Source organism: Rhinolophus hipposideros (genome assembly GCF_964194185.1).
Source record: "Rhinolophus hipposideros genome assembly, chromosome: 6".
NCBI classification, from domain to species: Eukaryota; Metazoa; Chordata; class Mammalia; order Chiroptera; family Rhinolophidae; genus Rhinolophus; species Rhinolophus hipposideros.
The window spans coordinates 60454191-60469052 of record NC_138052.1 but is presented as its reverse complement, the minus strand read 5'-3'; the positions used below and the strand labels follow the sequence as shown (position 1 = coordinate 60469052).

At 32.6% G+C, this 14862-nt stretch overlaps 1 protein-coding gene across 4 annotated transcripts in view; it reads left to right on the top strand.

The window, feature by feature from the left end:
- The window catches only part of CALCRL (calcitonin receptor like receptor), a 102252-nt gene that overhangs the window by 39558 nt on the left and 47832 nt on the right, over positions 1-14862 (top strand). For 3 of the 4 annotated variants that reach the window (XM_081051663.1, XM_081051661.1, XM_081051660.1), the window contains 2 exons: positions 14332-14422; positions 14595-14684. The gene's annotated coding sequence lies outside the window, so the exon portion shown is untranslated. Of the gene's footprint in view, positions 1-10099; positions 10220-14331; positions 14423-14594; positions 14685-14862 lie in introns of all 4 variants that reach the window. The other variant, XM_081051662.1, reaches the window with a different exon arrangement.

Genomic DNA, 14862 nt, shown 5'->3' with positions numbered 1-14862 from the left:
CCTAGGTTTTGTTTGTTTATTAATTAGTTTATTTGCTTTTTGATGCAATTGTAAATGAAATTGTTTTCTTAATTTCTCTTTATGTTAGTTTGTTATTGGTCTATAAAAATGCAACTAATTTCTGAATATTAACTTTATATCCTGCTATTTTACTGAATTAATTTATCAGTTCTAATAGTATTTTGGTGGAATCTTTAGGGTTCTCTATATATAGTATCATGTCATCTGCAAATACTGACGGTTTTACTTCTTTTCCAATTTGGATGCCTTTTATTTATTTTTCTTGTCTGAGTGCTGTGGCTAGGATTTTCAATACTATGTTGAATAAAAGTGGTGAAAGTGGACATCCTTGTCTTGATCCTGATCTTAGGTAAACACTTTTAGCTTTTCCTCATTGAGTATATGTTAGGTATGGGATTGTCATATGTGACCTTTATTATGTTGGTCTGTGTTCTCTCTGTTCAAACTTTGCTGAGAGTTTTCATCACAAATGGATGCTGGATTTTGTCAAATGCTCTTTCTGCATCTATTGATATACTCGTATGACTTGTACCTTCATTTTTTTTTTTTTGCAGTGTATCATGTTAATTGATTTTTGGATACTGAACCAGCCTTTTATCTCAATAACAAACTCCATTTGATCATGGTGTATGATCTTTTTAATGTATTACTGAATTTAGTTTGTTCATACTTTGTTTAGGATTTTGGCATCTATGTTCATCAGGGATATTAGCCTATGATTTTCTTTTTTGTAATGTTTTTATCTGGTTTTGGTATCATAGTAATGCTGGCCTCATTCAGTGAGCTTGAAAGCTCTCCTTGCTCTTCAATTTTTTTGGAATAGTTTGAGAAGGATAAGTATTAATTCTTTGAATAGTTGGTAAAATTCACTTGTGAAGCCATCTAGTCCAGGACTTTTGTTTATTGGGAGTTTTTGGTTACTGATTCAATTTCATTAGTAGTTAGTTTATTCAGATTTTCTCTTTCTTCTTGACTAAGTCGTGGATGATTGTATGTTTTTAGGAACTTATCCATTTCTTCCAGATTACCCTATTTGTTGGCATATAATTGTTCATAATATTTTCTTATTATCTTTTGTATCTCTGTGGTGTCAATTGTCACTTCTCTTTCATTTCTGATTTTACTTATTTGGGTCCTCTCTCTTTTTTTTCTTGATGTGCCTGATTAAAGGTTTATTAATTTTACTTATCTTTCCAAAGAAACAAGGCCACCTTCTCACACCATATAGAAAAATAAACTCAAAATGGATTAAAGTTTTAAATGTAAAATCTGAAACAATAAAAGTCCAAAAAGGAAACATAGGCAGTAAAGTCTCTGACATTACTCTTAGTAATATATTTTTGATATATCTCTTCGAACAAGGAAAACAAAAGAAAAAAGTAAACAAATGGGACTACATTAAGCTAAAAGTTTTTGCATAGCAAAAGAAACCATTAACAAAATGAAAAGACAGCCTATCAATTAGGAGAAGAAATTTTCCAATTATACATATTATAAGGGGCTAATATCCAAAATTTATAAAGAGCTCAAAGAACTCATACAACTTAACACCAAAAAAACCCCCAAACAATCCAATTAAAAATGAGCAGAGGACCTGAATAGACATTTTTTCAGTGAAGACACAGAGATGGCCAATAGACATATGAAAAGATGCTCAACATCACTAATCATCAGATAAATACAAATTAAAACCACATGAGATATCAGCTCACACCTGTCATAGTGGCCATCATCAATAAATCAGCAAACAGCAAGTGTTGGTGAGGATGACGTGGAGAAAAGGAAACACTTGTGTCTTGTTAGTAGGATTGCAAATTGATGCAGCCACTATGGAAAACATATGAAGATTCCTCAAAAAATTAAAAATGAAACTACCTTATGACCCAGCAATTCCACCTCTGGGCATTTATCCAAAGAAATCTCAAATACTAATTCAAAAAGATGTATGCATTCCTCTGTTCATTGCAGCATTACTTACAATAGCCAAGATACAGAAGCAAACTAAGTGTCCCTCAGTAGACATTGGATAAAGAAGATGTGGTGCATATACACAATGGAATATCACTTGGCTATAAAAAAGAATGAAACCTTACCATTTGTGACAACATGGATGGAACTAGAGGGTATTATGCTAAGCGAAATAAGTTAGACTGAGAAAGGCAAATACCATATGATCTCACTGTTATACATGGAATCTAAAGAACAAAATAAATGAACAAAATAGAAACAGATTCATAGTTACAGGGAACAAACTGGTGGATGCCAGAGGGGAGGGTGGATGGGAGGTTAGAAGGAAAAGGTGAAGGGATTAAGGAGTACAAATTGGTAGTTACAGAATACTCACAGGGTATAAAGTACAGCATAGGGAATATAGTCAATAAAATTGTAATACCTATTAATATGTATGGTGCCAGGAGGATACTAGGACTTATGGGGGATCACTTCATAAATTATGTAAATGTCTAATCACTATGTTGTACACCTGAAACTAATATAATATTGAATATCAAGAGTAATTGAAAAAAAAGACAGTAGGGCAACAAGAAAAACAAAACACCTCCTTAATATGACAGAAGATACCATCCTTAACTTGCTTCCCTGTCTCCCTGGAAAGCCCATGTCATAGGTACTTGTATCTTTCATCAGCTGGCATTTTCATTACTGATTATTTTTTTTGCTTTTTTTAAAAATTAAATTTATTGGGGTGACAATTGTTAGTAAATTTACATAGATTTCAGCATTACTGATTTTTTGATATCCTCTTTGAATGTCATACTCTCCACATGTGCACGCATGCACGTTTGCACGCGCACGAGCGCACACACACACACACACACATTTCTGCTATGTAAATGCACCATTCTGTCTGATAAATCAGACACGAACATGTATTTACCAACTACCTACCTCTATATTCGTGCATGTCTTTCTCTACCATGTTTTGATTATCTGTGAAAGTAGAAATAATAGAATTTGGAACCAGAATACTTAACATAGCGTTTGGAATACAGTAGGTTATAAATAAATATGTTTAAATGAATAACTAAGTAAATTAATATATTAAAAATACTAAGATGTAATTATGTTCAACAGTTTTAAGAAATAAAAATGTAAAGAAATAAATTTTAGTATTATAAACATTCAGTCTGCTTTTTTACAAAAATAATGGAAATATAAAGTAACTTTTACCCTTATCCTCTGGTAACCACTAAACTATTGTCTGTGTCAATGAGTTTTTGTTTCTCATTTGTTTGCCTTCTTCTTTTGTTGTTTTGGTTTATATAAACAAAGGGGTTGGGAGTGTAGATGAGGGTAAAGGAGATCAAATATATGGTGATGGCAGGAGAACTGACTTTGGGTGGTGAACACACAATGGGATTTATAGATGATGTAATACAGAATTGCACACCTGGAATCTATGTAACTTTACTAACAATTGTCACCCCAATAAACTTTAATTAAAAAATAAATAAATGAAAATAAAAAAATAACTTTTATATAAAAGTTAATTTTATATAAATGGTGCATTTACCTGACACACACATGTTGATTTCTTTACTTCCTTCTTCCCTCCTTTTTTTCCTTCCCTTCCTTCCTTCTGTCATCCTTCTATCCTGCCTTCCTGCCTGCTTGCCTTTATCTCTTTTTACTCTCCATCCTTCCTTCACTTTTCTTTTACCTAGTAATAATTCAATAAAAGGGAAATAGTTTGGATATAAGATTTTAAAACTCAATTAATATCCAAGAATGAACTAAAGTTCAATAATTTTCCCTCTCTTTCTTGCCAATATTCCTACATTGTTTCTTTGTTGTTATTTTTTGTAATAGCACACATGGAATAAAAAGATCTTCTTTTTTGTATATAAATTGTCAATTTTCCACTTCTATAAGAAAATGAAATAAAAGACTATAGAAATGTAAAAAAAGAAATCACTGGCAGAAAAAAGAGATCTATCTAAACCTAAGGGAAATTTATAAGTATACAACTATACATATCTTTTACCTCAACTCTATGTAATTGTTGTATATTTTTTATAAACTAAAATTTATTTCTCAAAGGAAATACAATATTTTTCAGTATAAATTGAAAAGTAGGTTCTGAAAGTAAATTTCAAGGAAAATGTAGTTTTCCTTGAAAATCAAAACTGTTCCAAACATTAAAAAATAGTTACCTTTTTGGTTGTCATTGAACATGAGATAATGCATCAAACTTAAAGAATAATTCAGAGTTTACATCTATGGGATGCACTGTAAGCCAGGCAAGTTTTTTGGTCAATCTGTTTTGTTTTACAATGTGAACATTATTTGTCTGGTGACAAAGGAGAGAAAGAGAAAACTAGATGTTCTGCCCAGCAGAAATATTCCCTCAGATACACATGTCCCTTTCCCTCTTTTTTTGCATTTACTTTTTTTTTTTAAAGAGCTTTATTAGGATATACATTACATACCACATAGTATACCAATTTAAAAGTATACAATTCAGTGTTTTAGTATATTCACAGGGTTGTACAAGCATCACTACAATCTAATTTTAGAACATTTTCATCACCCTAAAATGATCCCTGTACTCATTAGCAATCACTACCCCAGCCCTAAGTAACCACATTAGTCACTTAAAAAGGTTTGTGGATTCTAGATATTTCATATAATGGAATTATACAATATGTGCTTTTGTGACTGGCTTCTTTTACTTAGCATAATGTTTACAAGCTTTATCCATGTTGTAGGATCAGTACTCCTTTACTTTTATTACCAAATAATCCTCCATTGTATGGATGTACCCCATATCGTTTATCCATTTATCAGTTCATGGGCATTTGAGCTGTTCCCACTTTTTGGCTATCAAAAATAATGCTGCTATAAACAGTCATGTACAAGTGTTTGTTTGGAAGTAGGTTTTCATTTCTGTTTGGTATATTCCTATAAATGGAATTGGTCTGTCACATTGTAGCTCTATGTTTAACATTTTGAAGAACTGTTAATCTATTTTCCAAGCAGCTGCAACATTTTAGAATCCTACCAATAATATATAAAGGTTAAAATTTTGCCACAGCCTTTCCTGCATGTATTATGGTTTATCTTTTCATTATAACTATCCTACTGGGTATGAAGTGCTATTTACCATAGTTTTTAATCGCATTTCCTTATAACTGATGATGTTGAAGATTTTTTTTTCATGTGCTTAATGGTCATCTGTGTATCTTCTTTAGAGAAATTTCTATGTAGATTCTTTGCCTATTTTTTAATTGGGTTGTTTGTCTTTTTATTGCATAGTAGCAATAAAAAAATAAAAATAAACATTACCTAACCAAAGTCACAAATATTTATTCATATGTTTTCATCTAAGGGTTCCATTTACTTTTTGATCTGTCAATAAATATCTTGCCACAGGCATATAATAGTTGTGGATTCTCCAAGAGCATATACTGCTAAGTTTATTTCAGATTTAGAAAAAACAATCACTTCATAGATTTTTTTTTGGGGGGGGGTAGTTTCTGAACTTCTATTGGCTGGGCTTGGATTATGCTTTGGGAATAACACTGCCCTACTTTGGTGAAAAAGAAAATAAACTATAGATATTAAGATAAAAAATAGAAAGAAGCTTGAAGTTGTTTTATTTCACAGATCACAGAAAACAAGCCTGGCAAAGTGACTAACTTAAGATATGCAGGCTCTATAAGTTATGCAGAATGAAATATGGAACCTTAGTAATCTTTATATTACACCAGCATTTCTCAAGATTTTAGTTGGAAATGTTTTGGTTGCAAGACTCAAAACTCCAAATCAATCCTGTTTAGGCATAAAATATAACTTAATGATGAGCAAGTCCATTACTGTAGCTGATTTGAGATGTGGTCAGATTCAAGGGCTCTAATAATGTTATACGCTTCTCCCTCAATCCCCAACAGTCAGCTGATTGCCTCTGCTTGACTTCATTTTTTAAAAATAGGTTTATTCCATATGGTAGGAAGGATGCATGGGGATGGCTCAATAATCATGCCCTACTTGCTTTGAAGGAGAAAATCTTCCCTGATAACACTAATAGAAATGCCCTAGGGAGAATTCTTATGGAGTAGCTTGGAACACATATCCATGGCTAAGCCAACCCAAATCAGAGGATTATGCTAGTCCTACCAGATTTTAGTCATTTCCTTCCTCAGTGACCAGGAGGGCACCCTCACTTGAACCAGAGGGAATAGATTCTCCATTGGAAAGAGGTTCATTTGATGTGAAGAGAGGTATACTAGATGAACAGTATCAACAGATTGCCTGTGCTTCCTAAATGCTGAGATTTGCTAGTAGGTGTTCCATAAAAAATTTCTGGAGAAAGATTAACAGTTTTAAATAACAAATATACCATAGCTTTGATGATGGACATTGCTTAAACTAAAACTCCAGCAGAATTACATATTTTCTGATTTTATTGTCTTGGAAGAAAGCATGTTTTCACATAGAATGTGAGTCCTGACTTTGTGGAAAGGAAATAATATAATAGGTGTAAAGCTCTTAGTCCAAAGTGATGGAAAGATGTGTTTTGTTTCTATGCTCTTTGAGCAAGCAATTCTTTCCATATTAGATCTGCTGGTGGGAGAGTGTTCCATCTACTACAAAGCATTTTTTTTTCAGGTTCCCTCCCACCTTTTACTAATTGGGTTGATTTGGCCACTTGCCTCTTTCAAATATAAAGAGGGTGACCAAAATTATCGGAAAATGGCTAATTATGCCCACACTGAGAAAATTATTTCCATGAGTAAGTACTTTAGAGTATAAAATCAAGTCCCAAATTTAATCACAATATTATCTCTGTTTAGTAGCTATTCAACTATATAACTGGATTTTCATTTGATAAGCAAGTAAACGTTTTTTGTTTTTTTTTTTTTTGGGGGGGGGTTCCAATTCAGTGTTAGTAAAGGCTATTAAAGTCAACCTCAAATTAAAGCCAAATTTGGAAGGTTTTATATCTTGATTTTAATTGGATTAGCTCTTATGACTGATTATAATGCATACAAACAACTTGCTAGATTGTTAGCTCACTATTAGGAAATTATTATATTACATGCTCACTATTAGGAAATAGGCAGTTATACTAACTTGGCTGACATCATATTTGGAAAAGTACTTGTTACCGTTCACTTTGCTTGATATTTTCATAAATGACTTAAGTGAAAATAAAAACAACCACATTATTTCTGCAGAAAATAAAAAACTCAAGATGCATATGGTCACTTGAAATAAAGGATTAATTTCACTTATAATTGAAATTGTAGCAAATAAAACATGTATAAACTTACTTATATTTCTAAAAATATTAATGTGATAAAATAATAATAGCTAACATTTACTGAATTATAAAAAATGTAAGTACATTATTTCATTCATTTACACAATAGCATTCTGGTTAAGGAACTATTTTACAAATGAGAAAACTAGTTTTACAGAAGTTGTTTAACTTGCAAGTGTGAGGCTGAGTTGGTTTTAAAAATCAGGGAGTCTAACACATATTTGTAACCAGTACAAATACTGCCTGTACTTATAACTGGCATCACACACACATTTTACCTCTATCATGCTAATTATTAAATATCAGTTGGATGCTACTTTATTTCAATATCTCTCTGGAAAAAGGAAAACTGTATCATTAATCAATGGTACAATATTTACAATATATGTTTTTGTAGCATGTGGAATTTAATAGTTATAATTAAACTCGGGCATCTCTTCAAAAATAAAATACTTTCTGGAGGTTTTCATGAGAGTTTTAATTGACTTTTTAAAATTGGCTATTAGATGTACTTTTATGTAGTAGGTTATGAACAGGATTTTGATGAATTAAATGTAATAATCTTTCTTACTATGTTATTGATTTTCTTGTTGAGTTTATGCATTGTTGAATTTTTTCTTAACATTCCTGCAATCTCTGGCACTGTATAATTTTTAAAATTTTTACATAGGTCATTTTCTGTTAAATGCAAAAGAGGTAAAAACCTAATGTAGCCAAAATTCAGTAATAGTTGGTTTCTAATCCCAGGAGCATTAGGGCTATTCCAGTGATGATGGTAATATGTTTAGTTTGGCCTAGAAGAACTGATCAGATTCCATTCTGAGAAGTCTGGCAAAGGGGCTTATGGAGAAGTATGTTTGCTTTTCTAATTTCAGTTTTATGTAGTGGAGAGGAGAGAGCTAGACTTTCCCCAAATGGCCTTTCAAAAGTAAGAATAGCTCTAAGAAGAGGCACTATATGAAGAGGTGGAATCAAGATATGATATTTTTGGCCTAGATACCCTTTCCCCAAATTCCCATGTAACAAAAGAAAAATCCCTAAGCCAAATGGTCCACTTTCCACTATCTTAGATTCAAATGCAATTGGTAGTAGGAGACCTAGAGAAAGTCTTCCTGAGCCAGAAAAAACAGTGTCAGGAATGATTTGGTTTCAAGGATATTTTGGATTTGGGTTACTTTGAACAAAATTGTTCCTATATACTAACCACTCTTTTCTTTTTTATATAAATTTTGAACCTGTACTCAATGCTTAAATTTATCTTATCCTCTTCCCTTGTTTTACAAATGAGACACCTGGAAAGGTATGTAACTTGTCCAAGTTCATTGAATGACAAAAGTATTGACTGAGGTCCAGGACTAACTTCCTGTCTTAAATGTTGGTGAAATCATCTGTTTAGAATCTCATGAATAAGTCCTATGGACTCTGTTTAAATTAATGAACTCAGCCCCTAAACTCAGCAAACATTCTTCTCTCTACGTTGATAAATATTTCATTGAGGACAGAAACTTTAACTTCTATTCTCTTCTATCTTGCTATACAACTAGATAAAAGTAGATGCTCAATAAATAGCGTAAGGTGACTAATTGAATTTCTAGACATAGTTCTTAATTTCAAAGCCACTTTAAAGTTCTCGAAAGTGAGAAGTACATGTGTTTTTTATTTGGTTACCTTTTATTTGGTTACCAGAATGGCAAGTTTGAGTTGTCAAGCCATTTACACACACACACACACACACACACACACACACACGCACACACGCACAGAGAGAGAGAGAGAGAGAGAGAGAGCAAAACAGAGAGAGATTGATTTACATTTATATATATCCTCAAATAGCAAATTACTGAGGGCAGGAATTAATAGAAAAAAATGTGTGAGAAAAAACTTAAATGTGTTTGATGATTAAAAGTGAAATGAAATGTGAAAATTGGATGGTTAGGCAAAACAAGTGAATAAGCAAAATAGAAATGTATTCTGTATTTTTTAAACCTTAATTGTCTAAATAAATGTCTCAATTCTCTGAGTCAATATTGTATAGGGTAAGGGACCCAGATTTAGGGTCAGAGAATCTGAGTTCATAGCTTGAGGTCAGCCCTAAGCATCTATGTGACCTTGGCCAAGTCAATAAAATGTATGCTGGACTTCCCTGGTTCCTTCATTTGAGATTATCATTGCCATGAATCATAGAATCATAGATTAATAAACATCATAGCAATAGCTAATGATTATTTGGTGTTTATTATGAAATAAGTTCCTTACATCTATCATGTAATTTAACACTTAAAACAATCTGACGAGTTACAATAAAAATTCTAGGCAACATTGATTGAGTCATTACTTGTACACCCATTTTCAGGGCAGGAAATAGGTGTAGTGAATTTAAGTATTGCAAAAACAGAAGTTTGAAACTATGTTTCTGTGACTCCAACATACATCTTCTAATAAGAATATAATAGAAAACAGGAAGTTGAAGATCAAATTCAGTACTGGTTTTCAAGTTGGGTAAATCAAATAGAAAAGAGTCGTATTGATTCTCTCAAAATCTCACCGCAATTTAGGAGCAGCTGGAAAGAAATTCTGCTAGCTAATCTGATTGCCTTGCTGTCTAATAAATATATTCTAAGGTTAAGAGGAATGACTGGCCATTTGGGAAGCAGAGAGTAACCACTTAGATTTGATAGGAAAATGTAACTTTTGACCAGGTAAGGATTTGTATTACTTTTCTATCACAACTATAACAAATTGCCACACATTTAGTAGCTTAAAACAACACATATTTACTATCTTACTGTTCTATAGGTCAGAAGTCCTGTGAGCATGGCTAGTTTTCAAGTCTCACAAGGCCAAAATCAAGGTGTTGGCAGAGCTGTGTTCTCTTCTGGAGATTCTGAGAATGAAGCTACTTCTAGACTCATTCAGGTTGTTGGCAAAATTCAATTCTTTGAAGATTTAGAGCTAACGTCCCCATCTCCTTGCTGGCTGTTAGCTTGAGGGGCACCCTCATCTCCTAGGGCTTATCCCTAAAATGAGCTAAATCTGAATTTATTGGAGTAGAATCTTGGCAATGACCTTTTCTTCTTTTTCAAAGGTGTTGGGAAATTACAATATGCTTTGAGGCTGAATAACACCCCAAAACACTAGGTTCCGTAGACTTGACTAAGTTCATTTTGTAATTAATTCACTCAAAACACACTTTCTGTACAGTCTCTTTCTGTTTCCACTCTGTCATATTTTGGAGTCACGAGATGGGTATGATACATGTCCTATTCTTGTGCTCCCAATCTAGTAGCACAAACAGACACACAAGGGAATAATTACATTATATGATACATTGTAAAATAGGTATTTGAAAAACTCCCTCTAGGAGTTCTGAGACATTAATTGTGCCTGGGACATTGCAGAATAATTCGCCTGATTTATACTTGATAGTTCTTTTCAATTTGTCTGCCCAGTACGTAAAGAAGTATGTTCAGGTTTCAGCATGACCCAGTGAAGAAGATGTATTTACACTGTACATCCCAAAATTTAACAGGCCCAGAACTTCCTCTGGTGTTCACTAAAAATGTAGATTCCCAAGTCCTTCTCCCAAAGATTGAGTCAGAGTGCCTGTGGTGGGGCGTGCACACTTCAAACATGTTCAGCAAATTCTGGGAGTGCCTCTAATGGAGGTGATCCATGAACCCACACTTTGAGAAACATTGGTTCATGCTACATTACTGATTTGGTACCTGTTCATTCAATAGCCTAAAAAAAAAGAATGTAAACCCCAAGCAATACTATAAAATGGATGTACAGTTTGAGTTTCTTACATCAGTAACAGATCTTTAGGAAAGAGAAGCCTCTTTATATTTTGTTTTCCATACGGTTTCATGTATTGAAAGTATTAGGGGCATTCTAGGCAATGATAGGGGTGGGGAATCAAAACTTCACCCTGGCATTTCTATCTCAAAGATGCTATTGGAAGTAAAGGCAGGACTTTGCAAGAATAATTCTAGTATAAAGACTTAGATTTTGGAGAAAACAAAATTATAAGCAGTGAAGAGAAAATAAAAGGTAACCGGGATCATGCATTTTGACATTTTCCACAGTGGCAAATCTATGCTACATAGTTAGAATGACAGGAAGAAGTTTGCATTTGCCATACAGGTGTGGAATATTGGAATTGGAGGAGAGCACTTAGTCCTTGTTTAGATTCAGGAGAAATATAGGTAGCTTGTTTAACATACCGTAAACTAAGGCATGTAGCAGACAGGAAATGGCCTTGGTTTGCTCACACAAAGGTTGAGGAAAATCAATGGAAAATTATATATATATGGGAAATGCTCCTGTTAGCCAGCTTTACGGTGACTGGATAAATAAATGGAGAAAATACTATGGCTTAGGGCTTGTAAAAAATCCAAGATATTTTGGAAATAGAGAAGTGAAGATGAAAGTTGGCACTGTTATGTTTTTGTGTTCTGATAAATTAGTATTTAGTAAGTCACATTTATTTACAGTTTTTATATAGAATGAAAAATGATTTTACTTTGATATAAGCCAAGAAGATTGTTTAAAATTTATGGACTTGGAAATGCAGACCCATGAAAAACTATGCTGTGGAGAGGGTCTACAGTGATTTTTAAAAATGAAACCAGAGTGATATTGCATAAAACCCTGACTAGGAAGTTATATTTCAAAAGTTATTTGAGGTTTTAAGACATTCTTTATCTCTCAAAGTGCTTTTTGTGATGAAATAAATCATTTTTATTCTGTGTTGTTGAGTCTTTGGGCAAGAAGCATGAGACTATTTAGAAATAAGCTATTTTTTATTCCATGTGCACAGTAAAGAAAATCATTTTGCTTCTAGTAATAGAACCAAATCTTCCAGTTTGTTTCCATTTGAGAAGTGAAAATGAAAAAGCATTTATAGGATCTGTCAGGCTGGCTAACGAAGAGAAAATGCCAGTAACTGCTAATAGTACTGCTGTGATTACAAGTTCTCTTAAGAGTTTAAATTAGAGCTTTCTCAGTTTTGAAGAAGTCTTTTTTTTTAACTAAACAAATCTAAGTACACTTGAAAACAATCCACTGGCAGATTTAGTAATTTACCTTGACATCCTTTACATATATACTTGATCTCTCCTCAAAATTGAATAGGAACTACGTATTTCACAAAGGAACAAGCAACTCAGTTGTCAATAAAGAATTTAACAAGAGCTGAAAGAGATTTTCAATGATTTGCTTAACAACTTTGGCTAGTTATTATCAAATGTATTTTAGTAAAGATAAATTTGGAACAAACTAAATATAGAGGAAAGAACCACTTGCTGAATGAACGTAGTAGACCAAGTATGGAAAGAACCAATGAGCCTAACCAAGGAATACAATTAAACGTACATCTCCTGATAATAACAACGTCTATATGAGACTCAATATAAATTGACTGACTGATGTATCTGCAATGGTGTTATCTACATGTCCAGTCATGTTTCCTCCATTGTTGATTTAGAGAACTCTTGGTGAAACAGGTGATTCCTCCATAAGTACCACTCACCACATATATCTGCTGGCAGGGAAATTTGAAAAGTCCTTTTTAGAGTAGATGACTCAAGTGAATTGGATCACCATATGCAATGGACATTGCCAAATCTCACAGAGAGTACAAGTGTCCACCATGTGTTTGAAACACTGCCACCCAAACTTGCTGCTGCATCCTTAGTTAACCCAGGGACATAGACCTGACCTCTGGATTAGGAGTGCTACAAGTTTACACAGTGCAAAACAAAACCTTCTTCCTAGCAGTCCATTTTCTAGATCACTACGGAATAGGGTGAAGAAGGAAAGCTATAATCGTGGAATTATTTGCATTGATAAATATTTTATGAGTTAAAGTCCTCTTACAATATTGGTGTCAGAATGATCTAGTGGACACTAAGAGATATTTCATTAATATACTTTTGGGAACTCTGGTTTTGAAGCCTACAATAAGCAACAAAAATAACTGCTAATGCTGGGTGAAATATTTTTCCAATATGTTGGGTTTGAGAAAACTCCAAACATGTTTTTGATGTACTTTCCGTTCGATTTTGGAATCCATGTACACATGAAAGGTAATTTAATACTGACTCTGGTGCACATCATCCAAGTATGGTTTTATAAAAACCTATCAGATTTCCAAACAGAATATTATTTCTTTACATTCTTATTTGTATGTTTCTGTATTATATATATTCAATACAGAAAAATTTGATGCTTTAAATTTGGCTTAACCTTTATAACTTCCAAAGTCAGTACAGTACACTACAGTTTGTTCAATATCCAAACAACTACAGAACTTGAAAATTGAATAGTTTCGGGACTTTATTTTGTAGGAAAGTAAACAGGTTGATATAAAAACTTTCTGTCCCCAATTTTCATTGTCAGTACAGAATCAAACACTATGTAAAGCCTTATAATAGAAGAAATGGCAGTTAATTAGTAGTTATGATTAGTGTTCTTGATTTAAAATCCAGGAAGTACTTTATTGGTTCATTTTTTCCATTCATTTATCCATTCATTTATACAGTAAATGTAAATTAACTGCCAGTCACAAAGGATACAATGATTAACCAGATATAATCTCTGGCTTTGAGAAACCATACCAGCAAGGGAGATAGATATACGTAACTAAGACTAATAGCACTACATTCCAATAAATGATTAAAGATATTGAAAGATTAAAGTATAGTTTAATTTTACAATCTTTTTGTAATATTCTAGTTCTTTGAAATTTTTTTGGATAAAATATTCAGTTAGATTTTTCCGTATCCCAAGTATACTTGATAACTGAAAATTGATACTTTCCCATCTAATGGAAAACAACAAATATGTGTGACAAAACTCAAATATATTGTAAGCAAAAGACACTTTAAAAAATTGGAATAGCTTTTTAAAATATCATTTTAATAGTGGGTTTGTTTTTTTTTTGTTTCTTTTTGAAAATTTCAATGTATCATGTAAAGGATTTTGGCTCATTAAAATAATATGAATTATTATGTCAATCAATATTTCAGGTCATGACCCCAGGATTTAAGAAGTTCTTGAAGACAATGTCGAATATGATCCAAGAGAAAATGTGATTTGAGTCTGGAGACAATTGTGCATGTAAGTATTGGAAAATTAGATTTTCTTATAGTAAAATATAATAAAACTAAAATACCAACTCATTAATTACTGGATTGCAAAAACTTTGATTCATTTTTTTGTTACAATATGCATGGTTTCATTAATATCTCAAATTAATACACTGTTCTAATTTTTTGGTTATATTTTTAAGATTAACTAGTAATAAAAACCCGGTATAGCAGACAGAAGAGAATATCTTATCTGAAAGAGTGCTACACTTAAAAAGAAAAACTGTTTCCAGGTGAGTCATTGGTGAGGGTAAGCGATGGCATAGATTCGATATGCTAGTTAATGGTATGTTCTCATTTCATGTGATAATAAAAACAATAAGCAAAACATGTGGAAAAGTTGTTTTCTAATTCTTACTCTAACATTTGCCTTATAATGAAAATCATTACAGTTTCCTAACAAAATTAAAT